Raw genomic sequence first — 24404 nt, forward strand, 5'->3', positions numbered from 1 at the left:
GAGAAGCTGGAGCTACTGTTAAAAGTAATAATTATGCTATTAGGTGTGTCCGGCTATCATGGATTCGCCAAGCTGTACTATTCATTGAACAGAATGGCGGCCACATTGAGAAACTGATTTGAAGAAAGGTTTTCAACATTATCAAGTAATCATTTTGATAATTTACTACATTTAGAAAAATCAAAAAATCTTTACTCATTTTTTATGTCACTGATAAATTTTCTATTTGTTTTAATTTACATTATGTTCAAAAATTGAAGAAAATTGTTATTTTTAAAATCGTATCACTTTTATGGTCCAGTTCGAGTGTTTTATTTCTGATTAAAGTTGACTTTACATTTTTTTAAATTTTAATGAACATTATTTAAAAAAATTTATTTGTTTATTGGTACACTAAAAAAGTTATTGTTTCATTCCAAAACTAAAAAAAAATGTATTTTCCAACAAATCGTTTTTGCGTTTTATCTTGTTTTTCTTAAAAACAGGAAGCAGAAAGTACAGTTAAATGTTTCGCAAGCCGAAACTCGCTAACGAACCGTTTTCTGATCTGTGTTTATATGAATTTTTTTTTTCTTATTTTTCTTTATAGAATCAACAGCCAAGTAATTGGTTTCAATGTAGAATCACTCTGTATATATATTTCAAATTATTCTTCTTACTTTCATTATTATTTTAATTACTTCTTCTTAAAAGGGCCAAAATTAAAAACAGTAGTAATAAACTTTACCAACTCCAAAGAAGAAACGTTCAAATTCTGTATTGTTCATCTACGCAGAGAAAAGAAGAAAATCACATAAAAACCTTCGGCAATAAACTTGTAATAAAGTTAATATAAGGAACTTTATGAAAATTTTTAATAAGCATAAAGCTTACACGAAATACCTTTAACTAAATATAGGTTTTAGTTAAAATAAAAAATATTTACTGAACATTCTAAAAATTACAAATTAGAAAATTAACGGCGAACAATATATTTTACATTTTTAAAAGAAATTTTTATATTTAATTTTTTTTTTTTGGTTCAGTCATTTGACTGGTTAGATGCAGCTCTCCAAGGTTCCCTATCTAGGGCTAGTCGTTATATTTCGGTATACTCCCTACATCCTACATTCCTAACAATTGGTTACATACTCCAAACGTTGCCCGCCTGCAGAATTGTTTCTACCTGTCCTTCCAATTACAGTGACATTTCCAGGATGCCTTAATATGTGACCTAAAGTCTGTCTCCTCTTTTAATTATATTTTTTCCAAATACCTCTTTCTTCATCTATCTGCCACAACACCTCTTCATTTGTCACTTTATCCACACATCTGATTTTAACATTCTCCTAAGGCACCACATTTCCAAAGCTTCTAATCTTTTCTACTCAGGTACTCCGATCGTCCAAGTTTCACTTCCATAAAAAGCTAGCTCCTAACGTATACTTTCAAAAATCTTTTCCTGACGTTTCAATTAATTTTTGATGTAAACTAATTCTATTTCTGACTGAAGGTTCATTTTCCCTGTGCTATTCAGCATTTTATATCGGTCCTTCTTAGTCCATCTTTAGTAATTCTACTTCACAAATAACAAAATTCTTCTACCGTCATAATCTTTTCTCTTCCTATTTTTAATTTCAATGGTCCACTTAGTTATTTCTACTACATTTCAGTACTTTAGTTTTGTTCTTGTTTATTTTCATGCGGTAGTTTTTGCGTAGGACTTCATCAATGCCATTCATTTTTCCTGCTAAATCTTTTTTACTCTGAGGTAGAATTACTATATCATCAGCAAATCGTAGCATCTATATTGTTTGTTAACATCATTAACTGCCAGTTCTATGTAAAGATTAAAAAGGAATAGGGATAGGCAACATCCTTGTCGAACTCACTTTCTTATTACGGCTTCTTTCTTATGTTCTTCAATTATTACTGTTGCTGTTTAGTTCCTGTAAATGTTAGCAATCGTTCTTCTATAATTTATTTCTAGAAATTTCTAGCAATTCTAGCAATTTGTTCTATTTGAACCCTAATTTTTTTTTTAAAATGCTGACATTTTATTCCAGTCTACGTTGTCAGACGACTAAATCTATCAATGTCAGGTATGTTGGTTTGTTTTTCTTTAATCTTCCTTCTACTATTAATCTGAGCCCTAAAATTGCTTCCCTTGTCCCTATACTTTTCCTGAAAACAAACTGGTCTTCGCCTAACACTTCTTCCAGTCTCCTCTCAGTTCTTCTGTACAGAATTCTAGTTAAGATGTTTGATGCATGGCTAGTTAAGCTAACTGTTCTGTTCTGTAATGTTCACATTTATCTGCTCCTGCTTTTTTTGGTATGACTATAACACTCTTTTTGAACTCTGATGGAACTTCCCCTTTTTCGTAAATATTACACACCAATTTGTATAATCTATCAATCGTTTCCTCACCACCACTGCACAGTAATTCTACAGGTATTCCTTCTATTCTACGAGCCCTTCTGCCATTCAAATCTTTTAATGCTCTCATAAATTCAGATCTCAGTTTTGTTTCTTCCCTTTCATCCGACTTCCTCTTCTTCTTGTATAACACCATTTTCTAATTCATTTCCTCCGTATAACCCTTCAATAGATTCCACCCACCTATCAATTTTGCTTTCCTATTATAAATCGGTGTATCATTTATATTTAACACATTATTAGATTTTAATTTATGTATCCCAAAATTTTACTTAACTTTCCTGTATGCTCCGTTTATTTTACCAATGTTCATTTCTCTTTCCACTTCTGAACACTTTTCTTTAATCCACTCTTTTTTCGCTAGTTTGCACTTCCTGTTTATAGTATTTCTTAATTGTCGATAGTTCCTTTTGCTTTCTTCATAACTAGCATTCTTATAATATTTCTACATTCATCCATCAGCTGTATTATATCGTCTGAAATCCAAGGTTTTTTTATCAGTTCTCTTTGTTCCGCCTAAGTTCGCTTCTGCTGATTTAAGAATTTCCTTTTTTTAACATTCTCCCATTCTTCTTCTACATTTTCTACCTTATCTCTTTTACTCACACCTTTTGCGATGTCCTTCTCAAAAATCTTCTTTACCCCCTCTTCTTCAAGCTTCTCTAAATTCTACCGTTTCATCTGACACCTTTTGTTGAGGTTTTTAAACCCCAATCTACATTCCATTATCACTAAATTGTGGTCGATATCAATGTCTGCTCTAGGGTAAGGTTTGCGGTTGACGAGTTTATTTCTAAACCCACCGGGTTGGTCTAGTGGTAAACGCGTCTTCCCAAATCAGCTGATTTGGAAGTCGAGAGTTCCAGCGTTCAAGTCCTAGTAAAGCCAGTTATTTTTACACGGATTTGAATACTAGATCGTGGATACCGGTGTTCTTTGGTGGTTGGGTTTCAATTAACCACACATCTCAGGAATGATCGAACTGAGAATGTACAAGACTACACTTCATTTACACTCATACATATCATCCTCATTCATCCTCTGAAGAATTATCTAAACGGTAGTTACCGGAGGCTAAACAGGAAAAGGAAGCAAGGAAGTTTATTTCTAAATCTTTGCTTAACCATGATATAATCTATCTGATAGGTACAGTATCACCTGGCTTTGTCCATATGTATATTCTTCTACTATGATTTTTAAAATGGGTATTGGCAAAAATTACTAAATTATACTTCGTGTAAAATATTACAGTTCGGTCCCCTCTTTCATTCCTTTTGCCCAGCCCGTTTTCACCCACTATATTTTCTTTCTTTCCTTTTTCAATGCTTGCATTCCAATCTCCAGCTATTATTAAATCTTCATCCCTTTTGTGTGTTTAACTGCTTCGTCAATTTCTTCATATACACACTCTTGTAGGCATATAGACTTAACTATCATTGTCGGCTTAGGTTTTGATTTTATCCTTACTACACTCTCTTCCTTATCTTCTTGTTCATTACGAAACCCACTCCTACCCGTCCATTATTTGAAGCTGAGTTAATTATTCTAAAATCACCTGACCAAAAGTCGTTTTCCTCTTCCCACCGAATATCTCTAATTCGTACTACATTTACATAATCCTATACATTTCCCTCTTTAAATTTTCTAACATACCAACCTTTTTAAGACTTCTATAATTCCATGCTCCGACTCGTAGAATACTATTTTTTAATTTTCTGGTTACTACTTCTTTAGTAGTCCCCATCTGGAGATCCGAACGGGGGACTAGTTTTCCTCCGGAATATTTTACCAAGGAAGGCGTCTCCATCTTTATTATATGAAAATGCAGAGAGCTACATTTTCTTGGATAAAAGCAGCTATAGTTTTCCATTGCTTTCAGTTGCGCAGTACTCACAGGATTGAGTCATGTTTATATGATCGTTGAAGTCGTCCTGATCTACGCCCTTAATAAGTACTGACAGAGCTGCTGCCCTCTTTCAGAAATCCTTCCTTAGTCTGTCTCTCAACAGATATCCATATCTCTCCGATATGGTTGCACTTTCGGTCCAGCTGAGCACTCAAGCCCCTACACCATCGGCAAGATCTCAAGATTCATAGAGGGAGAATTAATTCTTATGATTTCCAAATAGTATTCTAAGAATAATACAGAAAAATCATAGAAAAAATTTCATCTATAGTGATAAAATGGAAGTATTTTTAATATAAATAGTTTCCACTGACAACAATAAGACACAGTGTATGTATAAATCACATTAAAAAGAAATAATAACCTCTATCTGTATTCAGTACTATAATTTGTTTTAATTGGGAAAACTTTAGATTCGCAGATTACATCATCAACATTTATTAATTTAACAGAAAGCAACTTGATGGTCAAAACACAATAATTTAATTTAAGAAATATGAAATGTTAACAAGAGTTAATATAATGTTAAGTTCAACTTGGTTTGTTGAATGATTTTACAAGAGGTAATGTGATAGCTGATCTTTAAGATGTACTTAATTGTAATATTAATTAAAATTGGTTACGTGAAGTGGTTGTAGAAGCTAGTTACTCATTATGAAAGTGGTAAAATACCAACGTGTTATAATTTTAAAAGTTAATTAAAGTCTGTATGACTTTTCAGGGTTTGAGAAATAGGCCGTTAGAAGTAATGTGGTTAACTTTTCATGATAAAATATTTCGTTTTCGCTTTCTACAAATGTATTGAACATATAATTAATTACAGATTTACTGCACGGTCGTAGCTGCATTATATTTGCTTTTACTGTTGCATATTAATTATACTTTTATGAACCAATTAGCAGTAAGTACATATTATTATATGAAATTTAAAAGTATTATATAAAATTAATGACATTGCCGCAAAATTTAACCTTGTATTGTGTATTTAATTCATTTAATCAAGCTCTTTAACCCAAATTTGATTTTTATCGGATTCCTTTTTCTAATAGCTTTCTTATCACGTTATTAAATTAGTATATGTAATTAGTATAATCTAATTATATTTAATTAGTTTATATCTAATTATATTTCAGTTTATTATTATTTTATTTAATGGATAGTTTGATTTATTATTTAAATTAGCGAAACGTTCTATGTAAAATTTTCTTCTATGTTGGATGCTAATATTAGCTACTTAATACGTCCAGGTTTCTTGAAGGAGAACGTAATCATTTATCAGATCCACAATGTATTTCATCTGTCATCAGATATTAAATTTTCTATTCATACTGCTATATTCATCTTTGTAAACAGATAAATAAGACCATGTTTACCGTGCGTGGAAATTCGAATTTGTCCTCTTCCGTTTTCATATCTCGATTTGTTGAATCAATATTTTACAAAAGACATTTCTTCCTATTTAGAAGGTAATCTAATTCTTAATAATTAAGCAGTTATAACTTAGAAAAAAAATAATGATTAATTTTGTCAGTTCCTTTATAAAATTATCTGTTTAATTTAATCTAGAATTAAAAAGTTATTTTAGTGTGAAAACGAAGGAAATATCAGAGAAAACAGATGGACTTGCCTCTAAAAGTATACTGAATTTATGTCTTTAGTTTTACGCGGTAGGTTTGATACATCAATCATTTAAGCAAATTCCGGCAGTAAAATAAACTTACAATCGGTTTCAAGTTTATTAAATTTAAATAAATCTTATAGAAAATAAAATTTAATCTAGATTCCATTTAGGTAATTGATTCTGTTTTGTTTCTGCTTTTTATCTGAACGATTGAGATTAGATCTTAAAATATCTTATTTCAGTATCTTCAATTTATTTTTATTATTATTATTATTAATCTTGTAATCCTCTCTTTAGTTTCCCAGCACTAGCTCTATAGCTTCTACAGTGAAATATCTGTACAGGGAAACTGTAGCGATCCGCAAAAATTGTAGGTTTCATGGTTTTTTCAAATGTTGATGTTTTTTATATCCCCCTTTAGTAAAGAAACAAAAGGTATAAAATCTTCTGTAAGATGTATGTGTGTAAGTAAGTTTATTGGTTGAATTGTGTTTTGATTAACATCTCCGAATTAGTTCAACATAAATTCTTAGAAAATGGGGAAAAAATTCCTATGTATAAGGCATTAAATTTTGGACAAAATTAAAATCGGGTGTAGTTTTCGCCATTTTCAATTTTCTTAGAGTGATCGCTAAAAACTGAGTATTTATCACATTCTCAATGATAATAAAACTTAGTACGACAACTAAAATTCCAAAGTTTTAAGTGAATTGGGTGAAAAGGTGGGAGATATATTCTACATTATTTCTATACAGTTCTTTACACATACCTCGAAAAACTGTACACCGATAAACGTTGAAATTACTAACAAATATTTGTCTGCATATTTGCTAGGTTTGCTCTGATTTTTGATCCAATCTAATTAAAAGGCGCTCAGCCCTTTGTAGGGAAGTCGCTTTTGTTTCTCAAAGGACTTGGCGCTTTTAACACTTCCACAAATAGTTTTTCCGATGCAGCCATCACGTCAATATTACAGAAATAAAACACAGAACCTAAATTAAATTAAAAGCTACGTCAAAAAATAAAAACTTTTTGTGCCGTCAGGTGGCGTATCTGTTGAACAAAAAACCAAATGAAGAAAACTCAAGCTTTGGCCGAAGGTGAGATAAGAGTATCGCATCCCTGAACTGCCAGAGGATCGACAAATAGTTTGATCTCACGACCTACGTGTTGGGGAGAATAAATACTAAAAAAATGACCAACGATAAAACATGGGATTTCAGAAAAAGTAATGGGATGAATGGGATTGAAACGTTCAGACCCACAGGAACGTTGGTTTTTTTAGCTGGACTGGACCGAAATCCCAGACCGTTGCCCCGTCCCGATCGGCTGAGTTAGCAGACCAGAAAATCCCAGTCTATAGCACAGCTCACCGTGGAAGTAGGACACACCACAGCAAATGGAAAATGGTCTAGCAAAACCTAGAGGAAACACCTGAAGAAAGGAAACTATGCAAAAATGTTAAGAAATAACTGCAAGAGTAGAAAAATATCAAGCACTTCTCAGAAAATCATTGTAAGTGTACGAGGCCAGATGCCGAGAAGTTATATATTAATAATAGCTTATTAATTATTATTATTTTTTAATAATAATAATAATAAAATTCATTAATACCCAACTGCGTATTTGAAATAAAATTCTCGCAAGGGCGAAATAGGGAAACTAATAAAACTCTCTGCCGGCTTTTCTTAATTTCAAATCATCTATATTCATATTTATATATATATATATATACTAAAATAAAATTTGTAAAACTTTAATAGTTAAAAATTTGCTTTTAAAGTATATTTAAACGGATTTTATGAAGAAAAACAAGTCTATCATATGGTGTGGGCGAATAATGTTACAAGAAAAACTTTTGTATTAAAGATTATTTCTTCATTAAATTATACTTGGTTATAAAATTATGTATTACACTTAAATTTAATTTCAGTAAATGTAAGACCATCAAGAAATAAGACAAATTGATCTGTTTATTTAGCTATACAGTACTTCAAAACTTTTACAAACTCCTACGTATTCTTGGAATACCAGTATAATTCTATAATTCATTCGTTATATATATATATATATATATATATATATATATATATATATATATATATATATATATATTTATATATAAATATATATATTTGATATATATATATATATATTTAATTAAGATTGATTAATGTTAGAATTTGCTGATATGTTAAAAAAAACCGTTGTAATAGTGATGTTTCTACCGGTAATTTTATCATGAAATTTCCTTGTTTAATTACTATATGGATATAAACGTTCATCCGGATGTTTAGTTGAGAAAATTTTAATATTAATAAATAGTTTTTCGTCAAGAGTGCTAAGACGTATTCTACTTACATGAAGCTGCTTTGTCTTTTTTATTTAATTCCCTAAATTTATTTTTTGTAGACATGCCTAAAGTCATAAATATATTTAATTTTTTCATATTGATTAATATTGATTAATTAATACGACTTGATAATGGGTGATTATCAACTATATATTATATTTATATCTTTATATATATATTTCTTGTTTGCGCGTGTATGAAAGTGAACTCCTCCTAAACGGCTGGACTGATTTTGATGAAATTTTGTGTGTGTGTTCAAGGGGATTCGAGAATGATTTAGATTCACAATTTGGTCCACTGGAAAATGTTTTTTAATTAATTTTTTATTTATAAGTAGGTTATTTTGGAATGTTTTACATTGGATCCGGCAGACTGCACTACCATCGCAATATCAAATATACAATAATATTCATTTTGAATTTTAGTTTGTCCCGAATGTTGGTGCTGTGATCAAATTGAGAAAAATATTTCGTAATTTTGTGTTATTATTGAGTTACAAAAAATCGCGAGAAAACAGTTTTTTAATAAATAAGAGGCTAATAACACCGATGGAAATGTAAACAAAGGAAAACCAATCACATCAATGCAAGATGGCCGCTGTCAAATACAACGACCAATCACAAAGAGCCCGTATGGCCGTTGCCAATGTAAACAAAATCACAACTGATTAAGTAACAAGTAGGCAGCACAGCGATCGCGTTTAGAATCGTGCGCGTATTGAGAAATATTCTGTTATTATTTATTGAAATAACGTTTTAAAGTGTAATTAAAAAATATGCATTGTGCAATTTTGTAAGGTACAGTATTGAAGTGAAAATGTTTTTTAATTTATTTATGTGTTGTTGATCCTCGGATGGTTAAGGTTCACAATTGGGTCTGGTAGGCAGCGTGTGGGTCCGGTAGGCAGAGCTGCGATCGTGTTTTAGAAGTTTTTTTTAAATTTTTGGTTTATCAGTCAAACCCGGTAGTCGGTGCTGCGATCGGATTCTAGGATTTTTTTTTATTTTGTTGCTTTTTCGCATATCAGTTACTTGTGTCGTAGCTTAGTGTTGTTCTTACATTGAAATTCGTATTTAGAGAATAGTTTGAATTAAATCCGATAGGTAGTACTGTTCTGACAATTTGTAAGTTTCTTAATGTTCAGTATTAATTGTAACGATTTTGCAGCCACAACATTTTTCGTTGAAAAATTATTTTCCACCGAATACTCTGATTTGAGAGTGGTGTGAATTAAATCCGATAGGTAGTGCTGTTGTTTTGGCATTTGGATTTATTTACTTTCTGACTTTTATAAAGTAAAAGGTTAAATTTTGTTAAATTGTTAGCAATTTAGTTAGCAATTGTTGTCATTTAATCTGTATGTATACTCAGATCTAGCAATAGCGAAGCATTTCCAAGTCTGCTAGAATTGCGCGCTTATTGAGAATATTATATTATATTATTATTTATTGAAATAACATTTTAAAGTTTAATTAAAAATGTACATTGTGCAAATTTGTAAGGTGCAGTACTGAAGTGAGTATTTTACATGATTTTTCATGAATTTTAATGATGTATATACGTGCATTCAATAACAATCAACTTAACCTACAAATTTAAATTGTCAGTTCTCATTTGATTCTTTGCAACTTATGAAGTTGAACGGCTCTTTGAAAATAAAAATTTAAGTTTGTAAAATAAATTATAAGATTTATAAAATTAAAATACTTATAATATAGTTTAAAGTATATTCAAAAAATTGAATTTATGTTTTAGCTCTTTAGTTTTATAAAAAGTTTTCTAAAATTATTTTTAATTTACAATTATATAAAATTTGATAAAATAGATGTTAAAATAAAGAATGAGAAAAATCATAAAAATTTCTACTAAAATTTTAACTACGTTGCTTTTTTACAGTGCTTTATTTTTTTGATTAATTGATTAATTAAGCTGTTACATGGTTATGAAACATCAAAATTATTAAATAAATAAAAAATATGAAGGAGGTACTTTTTTAGAATGATGTTAAGTGAAAATTAGTAGTAATGTGAATGAAAATTTATTAATTACACTAATTATTCATTTTACGACGTTTCGGTTTTTTAATTCAATTTTCATCGGACATCTCAATATTTAGTGAAAATAAATATTAACCGTCGTACACATAATAAATCAATAAACCCACCATTACAATAATACAACAATCACAAACTGATAATATCATACTAATAGTCATTTTAATGAAATTTAGAACACATTCCTGCTAATTTTAACTTAATTAAGTTACTTATATTTATGTGTGTGCATTTATTACAGAATAATGCCGCGTCAGGATAACGTCTTCGGGTCCGCTAGTATATATATGTATTAATTATAATTTTATTTTTTAAATAGGATGTTTATCTATTTATAATAAATTTATTTCTACGTTTTAACTTGAAAATTAATTTTATCATACATTAAAATTAATACGACTTGATAATGGATGATAACAAATATTATTTCTGGATATTTTTCTAAGAACCGAATAATGTCGTGGTTCAATTTTTGTTTTAAATATTAAAATTACTACTACAATGTACGTTATTCTCATTCCTTACCTTTATAGTTAATTTTTTTTAAATAGAATTTCTGGAAGAATTTATTTACGCAAAAATATTGATGATTTCACAGTAGGAAAGTGTAATCGATACTGTACGATTTTTTTGCTTTTATAGGCACTAGTATAATCGTTTTCTCGACGTAAGACGTGATGCGCACAATCCACTGATGGGAGTCAACCTGTACACATTGTCTGCTATAATTTTTATTAAATAATCACATACGTATTTGAAAAGGCTGTAATAAAAATCTTGTCCGATGAACCGTAAAATTTAATCCAACTAACCTTCAAAATGAGCTCATTTTTGAGAAAATACATTTCCTCAAAATAAAACCAAGTATAACTAATTTATATTAAACATTTTTCTCACACTCTCTTTCTCACCCTCTCCCCACCCTTCACTCTCATTCGTTCTCTCGCTCTCTGTTACACACACACAGCTTCTCTCTTTCTCTCGTAAACATTTTGACCAATGGCACATCTGTTTTGGGTATAAATATTACTTTTTATTCTATTCTGAAATATCTGCCTGTATCATATATCCCTTATGTTGTATTCAGCTTGATTTTTTAAATGGCGATGCGGTACCTTTTTTCGAAGTAATATTAAACGAAAAAACTTTATGGATAAAATAGCGCAATGATTTTTCTATAGTTTTTCAGATATTTAAAAAACCTACTTATTGAAAGTATTTATTTTTTATCCTCGAGACCTACTTGTTTCTACTTTTAATAAGTAAATCAGCTAAAAAGGAAAATCCCTCCGCTTTTCTACAATAGATATTATTTTTATTATTTCTTAAAGTAAATGTTAATAAAAAAAATTGAAAATTTTTATCACTTTGATATTAATAATATTATTGGAAGAATAAATTACCAAAATAGAATTCTGTAACCACTATTCAATAGCATATTTTACTTAAAATTTTACATTTTCAATCACATCAAGGGTAAGGAATTGACATGCACCATTTATCATGTTCATCACTTCTTTAATACCTTTGCAGAGTTTTGTAATGGTATATATTATACAGCTCCACTGGAAATGTATTGGATATTCCAGTGATCCTCTTTAATCTATCCGTTTTTCTATTGTCAACATTTAAGGATTATTTACTTCTCTATTGAATGGAGGTAATGCATGATGTTACTGGAAAACGGTTTCACCTTGATGTAATCCTTCCCAATATTCAGCCGTAATGTTTCTTATCACTGGTACTATTTTCTTCCTCAACATCTGTAAGCACAAATCTTCTATAAGACTACCATCAATGGCTAAAGGTCCGATTACTTGATTACCAAGAATGGCGACGCAAATGGTATTTCTTTGGGATACTAGATGTTAGATTCAAGTAACAAATATATATTATTATATTTCATTGCCCACAACTGTTTCTATTTAAAATCCCAATTTAATAGAAAGTGAAAGTACTTCTTCCATTACGGAAGCAAGTATTGTCGACAAATAATACGTTATGTTCCATTTTTTTCGCAAAATCGAACCCAGGGATGAGAATCAGTTTTATTTTTTTTCAATGTAGCTGAATTTCGTGGTTTGTTTTAAAACGCTTCTTACAGAGGTGACACATACTTCAACTAAATTTATTTATATTAAGGTTTGCTAATTGATTAGTAACAATAATAATTGGAGCACCGGATATAACATTTCCACGAATAAATATAAGATTTTGACTATTATTTCCATCATTTATCTTGTTAATTTCAAGATCAATATTCTAGTAGAGTGCTGACGACTGTTTAAAACTCAGTAATAAAATATCAACTTTTTTGTCATCTAGAAGAAATCAACCTCTCTTTTTTTGTTGTAATCTCTAACAGTTTTACTGAACTTATCTATTAACTTTCTAACTTTTTATTAACTATCAAGATAGCTTCTTGAAACAGGGTGTTATGAAGGAAGATCGTTAAAACGTCATTTAATTTTATCGTAATTTATATTACTTGCTCCAAAAAAAAAAATCATTGAATTTTTTTTCATGATGTGACCTTGTGAAACAAATTCCTGTGGAAAATCAAAACATTCTGGTGAACAAATTTAATAGCTAAGAAAATGAAATAAGTGCTAAATATACAGAAAATCTTTTTAAATAGTTCTACAATGTATAGTATTAATTTTAACACTAAAATAATAACAGTTTCATTGCTAACAAAAAAAAAAGAAAAACTCTCTCTCAAATTATACTTTTTGCCATGAAACTGCATTATTAATGCACAATTGTATTAATAATGTCAGCTGTTAATGAAATGTGTGCTGAGAATATAGTTCAAATGATTCAAAGGAGTTTAAGAGAAAGTCGATGAATGTAAAATTAATCAATAACCTTTCATGATTCTAATTGATGTTAATATACTGGAAATATATAGAAACATCGATGGGCGATTTTCATTAAATTTAAAATCGGTAAAATATATGATATGAAAATATGACAATTTTTAAATGTTGTATTACCATTTAAAAGAAGTTAGTTTGAATCCATTATGATGGAAATATAAGATAGTGGGTAAAATTTTAGAATAGGTTAAAAATAATATGTATACCAATAACAGTTATAACACTAGTCAAGATTCTTCCAATTGATAATTATAGAAAACAATACGCGAAAAAATATTACTCCTATTTTGTGCTATGTATTTATTTACCAATCTCTGTTCCGTTTTATATTTAACTTTATACCAGATTTTTTAAAAAGTTTTATTTAGCAGGAACCATGAAATTATGAACCGATTTTTAGTTTTATAATATTGTGGATAGTTTTATAATTATATGACCATCTTGGAAACGGAGATAATACTCTTTAATTTGTGTAACATCTATACCTTGATTACCAAAAGCTGTTAATCTTTTCTTATTGTCACTAATTGCGTACCACCAAGTTCCTAACAAACTTTAATACAAATTCTCAGCTCAAGCCATTCAATCATTTTTAACAGCATCTGCAACACGATAAGCACAATTTACACGTTTTTATTTCACGACTCCTAAGCAGCAAATGACTACAATGGCAGAAAAACAGTGAATCATATGCAACCATTACGAACACTGATCTCTAAATAACTGGATAGGGAATCCCATGCATTGGAATTGGTAAAATTTTAAGCATAAACTTGCGCCACTAAATGAGCTATAGAACTAAATAAAATGAAACAGCGCAAATGCAGAGGTATGTGTAAGGGTAGGGATAAAATCACATTTTAAACCGATGCAGTAGAAGTGTTCTGGTTTTGTATTTTGAACACTAATCTCTGTATAACTATATATATCTGACCTCTATATAAATTTTCTACAATTGTCCTTAAAATTCTGCTTTTGTTGCAAAAATTACCGTTCTTTTGGTTATCTGACTAGTAAAATAAACATTCCTACCATTACGATTATAGGGCGCAAGCGTACAATGGTTTTATTTGGTTCCCAGCGGCTCATTCTGCGGCGCTGAAGTATGCTTCATTATTGAACACTTAATTGTATTTTACGCCATAAGGATCCCCTATCAAGGAATATAGGGTTCAGTGATTACGAATCATGACACATTCCATGACAGTCCCCTCCCATGATAAACTGATTACAGCAGAACAAAATAAGGTTGGATACTCTTTGATCACATCTTCTATCGTATACTGTTATATACTGTTATTTTTTATCATGTAACTTTCCTCAATCAACGTCTGAACTTAACTTGAAAAATAACAATTTTTTTTAATAAAATATAACTAATATTACGTGAGTAGTATAAAAAAAAAATCTTTATTCTGTTATTGCCCGCTAGTTGGGAAACAATTTCTATTCGATTTGAGGTCAAAAATAATTTATGATTATTTTTATATAGCCCTTATAAAGGTGGTAACAATCTGATCAATTTCTTTCACATCGTTGCACAAAATTTCCTAAGATAAAAAAAGTTTTTATTTCATATACTACTGCTTTTTTTTTGCTTTTTGTTATAAGACTAATTTTATTAATATTAGGGCAATAAAAATTTTTTCGCTCCTTTTTTTTACACCTCAGGACCGGATCAGCAGTCAAGCATGACTCAGTCCAGAGGCGTGTCCTAGCGACTCTAACGGGCCTCCCCGCCTGCGGCATTGGTCCGGCATGATAGGTCGGCCCGTCGGTTCTGGATCTTCTTATTTTAATTTGTCTGCCACTAACTTCAGAGGGAGGTAAACGGGCCCGGCTATGCCTTTCCCGTCTCCCTGCCCCATCCGCCGGGCTCGGTCTTTCCTCCAATTTTTTATTTTTTTGACCCGGGGGTGTCGGGATTCCACATGCCTTCTCATTGCCGCCCACCCGTGCAAGCCCGAACAAACGGCAGCTCAACAGGGAGGTGTGCTTCTGCCAGGGCTTTAGGCCGTCCCTCATTCTCTGTATTCCTTTTCTTTTCTCTTTAGGATGTCTGTAATCATGCTTCTCCATGTTTTACCATTTCCTTAAACCATTTAACTTGTATGGGATAGCGGTTTCAGATGTCATCCATCCGCGATTACAATTTAACCTGTCCCATCCCGCAGAGAACTTTGAAAGAAGGTATGCTAGGGTATCTGCAGGTAAGGTAAGGTATTGTATCTGCAGCCCGCAATATACAATTCTAGAACATCCTTCTACCAAACCGGTAGATATATTCTTCAAATTGGCCGCGACCGGAGAGGAACTGTGTGGCATGATATCCATCTTCTCCATGTCCCATCTCCAGCCACGTCTCCAACCTGAATATGAGTCTGCGCGTCCAGGCGCCATTCATCGCCGTGTTCCATGCCTCCTGCCATTCTTGAGTTAACAGTGCCACTGGATCTTCTTTTGTCTTTGCCCTCATATTGTCTTTTTCTCTGTAAAGCGTTGAGACGAATCGGGGGGACCCCAGCGATACCCCCGTCCCCTCTGCAGACACCGTTCTGTATTATTTTTAGCGCGGCACTTTTCTGTACCGACGTCAAAAGTTGACGTATTTCTTTCTTTTTAAGGCAGCAAACCACGCCGGTATTACATATAGCAACATCGTCGTTGCAGCAGACATAAGAAGTCTTCTTTTTGCTGCTTGAGAGCCCCATCTGGTCTCCATTAATAGGCTCAAGATTCTAATCACACGCTCCGCCTTTCTCGACACCTCTTTTATATGTTTATTAAAGAGCCCTGCTTGTTCAAACCATAAACCAAGATACTTTACATGGGGCTGCATGATCACTCGGATCTCATCTACAGTAATGTTGATCTGCCGGATTTTTCACCGGCTGACTACTTCTACGACCTGATTCTTTTGAGACGCAACTTCAGTCCTTTATTCGCCAACCAAACACTCAATCGGCGGATCGCTTTGTTAGCGTCCACTCGACATTTTCTTCAAAGTGGCCTGACACTAGCATCACAAAATCGTCCGTTTAAGCGAGCATGGATGCATCCTACGCAATTCCCATCCGCAGCATCCCGTTGAAGGTGATGTTCCAAAGCAGCGAGCTTAAGACTGACCCCTGTGGCACTCCTCCCATCATCTGAAAACTTACATCACCGTCTTCGTTGTTTTATCAGCTCCCTGTCGTGCAGAAATTAGCTTATAGCAGCTCTCAAGTAAGAACTAATTTTTCTGTTTCTTAATTCTTCCATAATATTCGCCGTTGACGGTAGATCTCCCTCACATAAAACCGTACTGCGACTGGAACAAATCGCCTGCTGCTTGCACTTCCGCTGAAAGCGTCTCCAGTAGGAGCTTCTGTATAATTTAATCAACGTTGGTAGTAAACAAATACGTTGGTATGTCTGAGCTATGCCCATAGCCACTGATTTGGGTATAAGCAGCAGTCTTCGAATTTTCCCTGACATGTGGAAACCTCCCGCGCTCAGGACCTTATTTAAAGTATCCAAAAGCTTTAAACAACGCCGGAGGCTCAGAATTTCACTGGTTAAGCGTGAAAGTCTGAGCCTCCGGCGTGTTTACACCTATCATGTCCAACAAACTGAGTAAAACTGCCAGTTTTTATCCACGCGAGTCGATCTTGTCCCACCAAGTCCAACATGTTAAAAGTCATTAAAAGCGTTAAAATCGCCAGTGAGCACCACAGGTCAACCAGTGGTACTCATCATCACCTCCAAGTCGAACAAGAACTATTATGTGAAATATATCCACTTATAAAAGTGCACTGGGATAGGATCACTGCCAACAAGCCACTCCCTTCTTTCACATCTAGAACAGCAAAACTATTAATGACGTTTTTTACGGCCGCACCTTCGTCCTCGTCAACCATCGAGCCTCGTGAGATAACCACAGTATTATTGGGCTCAGTTACTAAGACTAGATCTATATCATCCTCCATCGCTTTTTTCCATAAAAAATCGTGAAAATTCCTAGGTCATTAAATCTAAATTATACGGAAAAACTTTAAAATATTTTATTTATTTATTTTTTTTTAATTTTAAAAAGTTTTTTTAGATGTATTATTCTGCTTGCTAAATATAGGCGTTAGTTTTTGTTTTTTTAATAAGTATGAGTTACTTTGGTACTTACGTATTAACGCCAGCACAGCTACAGCTTTATTTAAAAAAAGTAGTCAATCGTATTTTGGTGGAAAATGGGCCGATATAGAGTTTAACATAGATTCAAAACAGTTTCTTTATTAATTTTATTAAATGGTTATTTATATTTATTTATTTTATAATTATAACTTAACCACACGTAACCTATGCTCGCTTCGCTCGCTAACCTTGACTAATTAACAGGAGTGTTTTGATTATTTAAATAATAAATATTGAAATAATTACTAATTTTATTAAATAAACACTCAAAAAATTACGGTGTTAATTAGTCAAGGTTAGCGAGCGTAGGTTTAGTTTGGTTAAATTATATTTATAATATAAATAAATATAAATAACCATTTATTAAAATTAATAAAGAGACTGTTCATTTTCCACCGAAATCCGATTGTCTACATTGTTTTTAAATAAAGCTGTAGCTGCGGTGGCGTTAATATGTAAGTACCGTTACTTTTTACAAAAAAAAAAAAAAATTAATAATTAATGAACCCACATACCAATAATTATTTTATATATATACGTGCAAGCGCTTTCAGATATAATTCCATCATCAGGTTATAAAAAATCTTTGTTATAATCTTAATAAAACTATATCTTCTTCGTCATGTAAATTTGTTTATGGAACGTAATATAATATAGCAGTGGCCGTCATATGTTTAAAATTATGTCGACTTAACGTCTTTCATTACGAGATAGATAACAGTGGAGACATTCATAATGACATTTATAATCATACAAACGAGCCATCTTTGATAAAATTGTTATAAATAATAAAAATAATAAAAAAATTGTTTGTGTTAACTTTATCAGTCTCTGCAATTTGATATTTTTCCTTTTTTCTCATAAATATCGTAATTTATCCATTACTGTTAAATATTAAACAATTTACGTTTATTGTTTTTTTGTTTTCTTATGAATTCTGGAACTGCTTTTCTCCATCGTTTATGGTCACATCAACGACAGCTATCATTAGCGACATAAATATAACTGATCGCAAATCATTAAACAACAAAAAATACACATTAAGCAATAAACACGAACTAGAACAAGCATAATAAATCGGTAATAAATATTGGAATATCACTAACAATCTATTTTGTCTGCGCTTATATTATTCCGTAAGGGATCTCATGTAAACAAAACCGCTAAATAAAACCGCTTCATCCTACTATCAGAGAGAAACCGAAACAGTTTTTTTTATGTATTTCATGTATTTCTTCTGGTTAAGTAAACACTTCACATCTGAGCCCAGGTTTAATTTTTGTCGTATAGACCCGAATATTAGGCAATCTCTGAATAAGTAGGTTACGGATCATTTGACATTGCACTCCTCACAATTTTACTGAGGAGATCCAAATAGATGGGCGTGAGTAAACTTAGTGTGTCCAAATCTCAACCGAGTTAGGATAATTTGGTCTATTCTGATATTTTTGGGATAAATGGTTTCTCGAACATGTTTTCCCGAAGGCTATATAAGGTCGTGGAAAGACTCAGCAGCTAGAACTTATTCCACTGAGTACGTACTTCGACACAGATTGTCTTCATGAAGTCGGTCTTACATGTTTAATCTAATCGGAGACCATTGGTTGCAGCTCTCCTGGCAGCCTCATCAGCCGTTCGTTCCCGAGGATGCCGCAATGGCCCGAGACCCATATGAATGCCATTTATACTTGAGAGGGTATCATAATTTATTTGAAAGATGGATTCATTTCGTCGGCAGCCCAAATTCTCAAGTACACTCATAGAGTCAGTTATTACCAGAAAGCTGTCGTCACTACGGGTCTCGATAATTCTCAAGTTGGAATAAATTGTTTAGGCCTCGCAAAAGAACACAAAGGAATAGTCGCTAACCTTATATATTATCTGGTTGTCAGGCAGTATTATTGAACAGCCACATCCGTCGGCCGAGACAGAGCCGTCTGTATATATGTGTGTGTACTCTTTGAACACCTTAGTCATCACGCTAAATTGGTCCCAAGCAGATCGGTAACATTGGTCCCGTTTATGATTTCCAGATGGTAAATATTTAATCTTTAGAGATGTATGCAACCAAGGAGTGCTGCATCCTATTTCCTTTCCGAGAATCCTCGGAACAGAAATATCTCTTTCCAGGAGATAACGAAGCTATCTGAGATTGAATGGCTGCGGTAATAGCTTCTCCTTCTCGAGTTGTAGTTTGCAAAAGGGCCTGGTCATCTGCCTTGAATAGTTGGAGAGACGGGATCTGCTGATTGCATACTTGGTAGCCTGGTATTTCGTCCTGTAATACAATGGGAGTACATAGGATTCAATTACTAAACTTGGTTTGGTTTGTCTGGTATTTCTCCCACCACCATCCCATTCGGTCACCCTAAAGCATAAGACAAAATGTCCGTACCACAAACAGCTACTGTTTCTCAAAACGGTTTAGCGACCAATAATCTAATTAGCTCCCGGAGCTTACCTAATTGCGTGAGCGGAATAAGCGTGGTGCACTAGACCACTCGCTTGCGTGTCCCACTGCTCAATTGTCGTATATTACTAAAATCGGTAGGCGCACCATATCTACATACTAATATATGATATGTCAATAAATTAAAATTTATTCCGTCAAGGACAGTAATTTGCTGCCACGCCTAGGTCGCTGAATGCCAGCAAGTACCTGTCATCATATTATAGCTCGTGCAGCTATATTTGACCAATATCCAGCCATTTCTCGAGGGTAGCTTCCTATGGCAAGCAGTAGGAGTCGTATCCCTTAAACTACTGATGCTGGAACAAAGTAACAGCATCTAGGAACTCCACACGGTCCGAAAATGCGGCTCACGCCATATTGATTCGCAGCTTATGAGTGGCCAATTTTTCCCTTGACCTCTAAGTTCCAGGGTGGCCTGAATTCTGGACCCCCAAGAGCTGGGCAGTCGAACACCATGTGTAGTGCGTTTGCTCCCCGGAAACGCACAGCTCATCAGCTGCCAGGTGGAACCGAAACAAATGTTGGTTCAAATTCACATGGTAGGAGGGCACATGCCCTTTGCTCTTAAAAAAGGAACTAGAGGCGTACCATCCCCCGATGTCCTATAATAAAATCGACGTCTGTATGAATCTATAAAAGGACCTACTCTTAATTGTGGCGTAACATTCTTGCTGACATGGATCCATCGGGAGGCTGTAAAGCCTCCTTAGCAGGCGAGAGACGGGCAACTGTTCGAAATTTAGAACCGGTACATTGCGATCACCGTTCCGCTTCGGTACAAGCCCACCTCGAAAACGCATACCAAATACCTCGGCCTCCCTCCCGCTTTGTAATTTCCAGAAGGCCGCCCGAACTTTCACCATTGGTCCGATTGGGAGAGCGTTTTCCAACACGATGGTAGCCTCGTAGGAGGTTGTTTTAAAAACATCAGTGCATACAATTAAGGCTCTGCGCTGGACACTCCTTAAATTCTGAATAAGTGCTCTATTTCTTTTCAACCTGTGCGGCCAAACAGACGCAGCATAAGAGGTCATACTTTCAAAGACACCTCGGACACCGAAGAATGTTCTCAAAGCTGAATTCAGGGCTATTCCTAATCCCCAAAACACTGTCGTCGAGTTGCTCGAATTCAGTAAAAACCTGTCGTCTAGAATGTTCGCTATGTATTACTGGTTTTGATTTACGCGGCCATTCTCAACCAAATCGTGTACTTGGATGGATTTAACGTTTCCTTTGATTTAGTTGATGTTGTTCCTTATCTCACTCACAGGAGTGTGGCCATCAATTTTGGGTTATGCGAAGAAACCTAATTGTATCACGCGTGGTGTTTACTTTCTTTATATATCCTCCTAGCCTTTGAGCGACTTTTTTGTATTATACAGAAGTTGCCTCATTCCAATGCCGTTTATATATGTATATATTGACCACATTCTTTGATGCTTGGATCGCTAATCTGCACTAGTTGTTCCACCAAGGAATACGTGTTTTACCGATAAACCCAGACGTTTTGGGTAAACTGAACTCAGCAGCACGCCTTACTTGACCCGCAAAGTTCCTAAAATATTCATTTATACTTGGACCGTAGCTTGTCAGATGTAGACCTCCAACGACTTCAGAAATCAGTGCCTTAAATCTCCTCCTGTCAGTGTTGTGCTATATTTAGTTTTATATACAGTTCATTCTTATAATAGTGATCAGTATGCTGTGTTTTATCGCTATCTCAGTAGGGAAATAATCACTGCCGTATAGTTCCTGAAAGATTCCCCAAATAACTACTTTTAAATTTATTTATGTCAAATTTTCTCTCATAGGTAATTTTTATTAACATTTAAAACTAAATTTGCATTCCCTGTAAATATATTTTACTGTATTATGTTACACTAATTATACTTATTTAAACTTACTAAGAGAATAAATTTAAACTTGTAAATTTTTTAAAACTTATATAATATTGATTGTTTAATTATATACATATAATTAATATATTTGTAAATATTATAATTTCATTATATTTTACAAAGTAATTTGACTATAATGTTTTATGGATTTATTATCTACCCAAGAAAAGTTGTACTGATACTTCGGTTATTATTAATTTTTTTATTTAAACGTCAGTAGATGTTTTTTTATAGCTATTTATATATATTTTTTGTGATGCTTAACAATTTATAATCCTCCAGGGATATAACTACCCTATACAACTTATATTTTATCGTTTCCCTCTTTAAGATGCCTTAAATATTTCTCTAAAAATCTCTTTTAATTATTTTTAGATTTTGTCGTTCCATAGTTGACGTATTTTTTATTTTTATTGATTATTCTTATAAAAATTGTATTCATTATTAAATAATATTTTGAAGAAGGATTAATAATTTTAAAATCTTGATGTTCACACAAATTTTCGTTCTCAATTTTTGATATATTTGATTTGTTTATTATCGTAATGGGAATTGAAGTTCAATTTAACTCCAATTTCATTGCATTGTTAGATGATATGTATTTACAAAAGAATGAGAACTGAAATGAATTGATTGTATGTAGAATAAAGGAATTTCTTATAAATCTATTCTTTTCAAAAAATAAATAATAAATAAAGAAGACAAACCTTTAAATAAGAGAAACGAACGTAGAATAAACTTGTAGTAGAACAGAATCGTAAGATGAGATTTTAAGAAGTGGAGTTTTATTGTGAAAAACTATAATATAGCTCTGAGTTTATTGAGAAATAATACGTTTTATTGACAACTTAAACCTATTTTCATTACGCTTTTCCAGTATCGTTTTTCACTTTTTATTTTTGTTGATATTTCAGTATAAAGGCAGAGTAAAAATTGGAAAGTGGTTAAGGGATTCATTTACTTATTTAATGTTATTATTTTTGTGAAAATATATTTTTTTTAAATTTACAGTTCGTTAATATTGTTAACTGGAGAGAAAACTCCACGAACAAAAAGCACGTTAGGTCAGAAAAAAAATTTGTATATTTTTTATGTGATAATATTTAACACCATAAAATTTTATTCATACTCATTTCTGTGCATCAGAATTGGAAGTAAATTTTTTTTCTATACATAAGATTTCAAACACATTACTCTCATTTTTCATGTGGACGAAAATTAGGGAAAAATAACAATTTCATTTGATGATTGTGAATTAACAAATGTAAACTGTAAAAGATTATTATTTAATAGTAATATTCAACAATTTTTTTTATCGAATGACATTGCTAAAATCATTTAACTAAATTATAAATTATTTTTTTTCTTTTTAAAACTTTATATAATATCATTTATGTTGTCAATGAATAGTAAGTTTTGTATAGAATTAATATTATTATAAATGAGACCACAGATATGTTAGTTATTTTGTTATGAACCATTTTAACTTAAGTTACTGTTTAGGTATTTTGTAATTTGTCAACAGAGAGATGAATTGTATACATACAGAGACGTACATGAAATACGGCAATGGTTGCTTACTGTGCTTGTACTATATATAAATCATCAAAAATACCAGACACTTTTCAACAGATCAATTATTAAATATTTAATTCTCTAATATTTTTACAGGTGTATAATGAATTACGTAAATGATAATCAAGAATAAAATATTTTCCAATCTCATCAAATGCCTTAGTGAGAATTTTCCATAATGATTTATTTAATGTTTTATAAATTTACACTACTAGTAAGTTATCAGATATTGATATTTTTACAAAATGAAACAACATTTGTTTAATCATGAGTTCAAATTCAGTAAATTACATTGAATTACTATTTGTGTGTGAATGAGTGTATGTTTTCTTATAATTACTTAATGGGGTGATATGTGATGGGTTGCCGCTGTTATCCAATATTTTTCAAGATCACCAAACAACTTTGCTAATAATTAACTGTTTTAGTATTGAAACTGGTCGAACTCCTTTAAGGTGACAGTTAGTAAATTTGATGAGAAATGTATTAACGGATGGGAAAAATTCATTCTTCTTACTATTCTATGGTTGTGGCGACACGTACTAGTTATATGTGAAATCGAAACGAGATATCAATTCTTATTGGTCTATTAAAACTGACCAAACGATATTAAAGATCGGACTGTGAAAATTGATTGTAGAATGCTAATATAACTTATTTTTAACAACCGATTTAGTTATTATTCTATATTATTTTAACTTTTAATTTGTATCAAAATAGGCTATAATTAAATCTTACAAATGAACAAAGACAGGCTCGTGATGTACAATAGGAAATCGAGCTCTATGCACTTGATATGCTATTCTCGTCAGAAACGTCACTCTTCGCTACGATGCGGTAGTACACACCGTATCCGAGGTGGGAGTGGCGCAGGCACGCAGACTGTTCGGGAGAGCGACCGTGTCCGAACACAGCCATCTCCGGGACATCTGCCGAGAGGACCGTACTCCACAGGGTATAAGAAAACGGCTCATGCCATGTTAAACAAACCACCGTGAAGAGGCAGTACGAGAGTCAAAAAATGACAAACCAGGCTTCGGAGCCTCTATATTGCGTAAGC

At 32.4% G+C, this 24404-nt stretch overlaps 1 protein-coding gene and 1 long non-coding RNA gene across 3 annotated transcripts in view; one reads left to right on the top strand and one right to left on the bottom strand.

The window, feature by feature from the left end:
• The window catches only part of LOC142320943 (uncharacterized), a 382023-nt gene that overhangs the window by 224779 nt on the left and 132840 nt on the right, over nucleotides 1–24404 (top strand). Inside the window, exon 4 of one of the 2 annotated variants that reach the window (XR_012755521.1) lies at nucleotides 10594–10790. The exons of the other annotated variant lie outside the window; for it this stretch is intronic. This is a non-coding gene — a long non-coding RNA (uncharacterized LOC142320943). Of the gene's footprint in view, nucleotides 1–10593; nucleotides 10791–24404 lie in introns of those variants that run through there. 2 annotated transcript variants of the gene reach the window in all.
• The window catches only part of LOC142320942 (zwei Ig domain protein zig-8-like), a 761401-nt gene that overhangs the window by 201996 nt on the left and 535001 nt on the right, over nucleotides 1–24404 (bottom strand). The window lies entirely within an intron of this gene.

This window comes from Lycorma delicatula, chromosome 3 (assembly GCF_047948215.1).
Source record: "Lycorma delicatula isolate Av1 chromosome 3, ASM4794821v1, whole genome shotgun sequence".
Taxonomy (NCBI): Eukaryota; Metazoa; Arthropoda; class Insecta; order Hemiptera; family Fulgoridae; genus Lycorma; species Lycorma delicatula.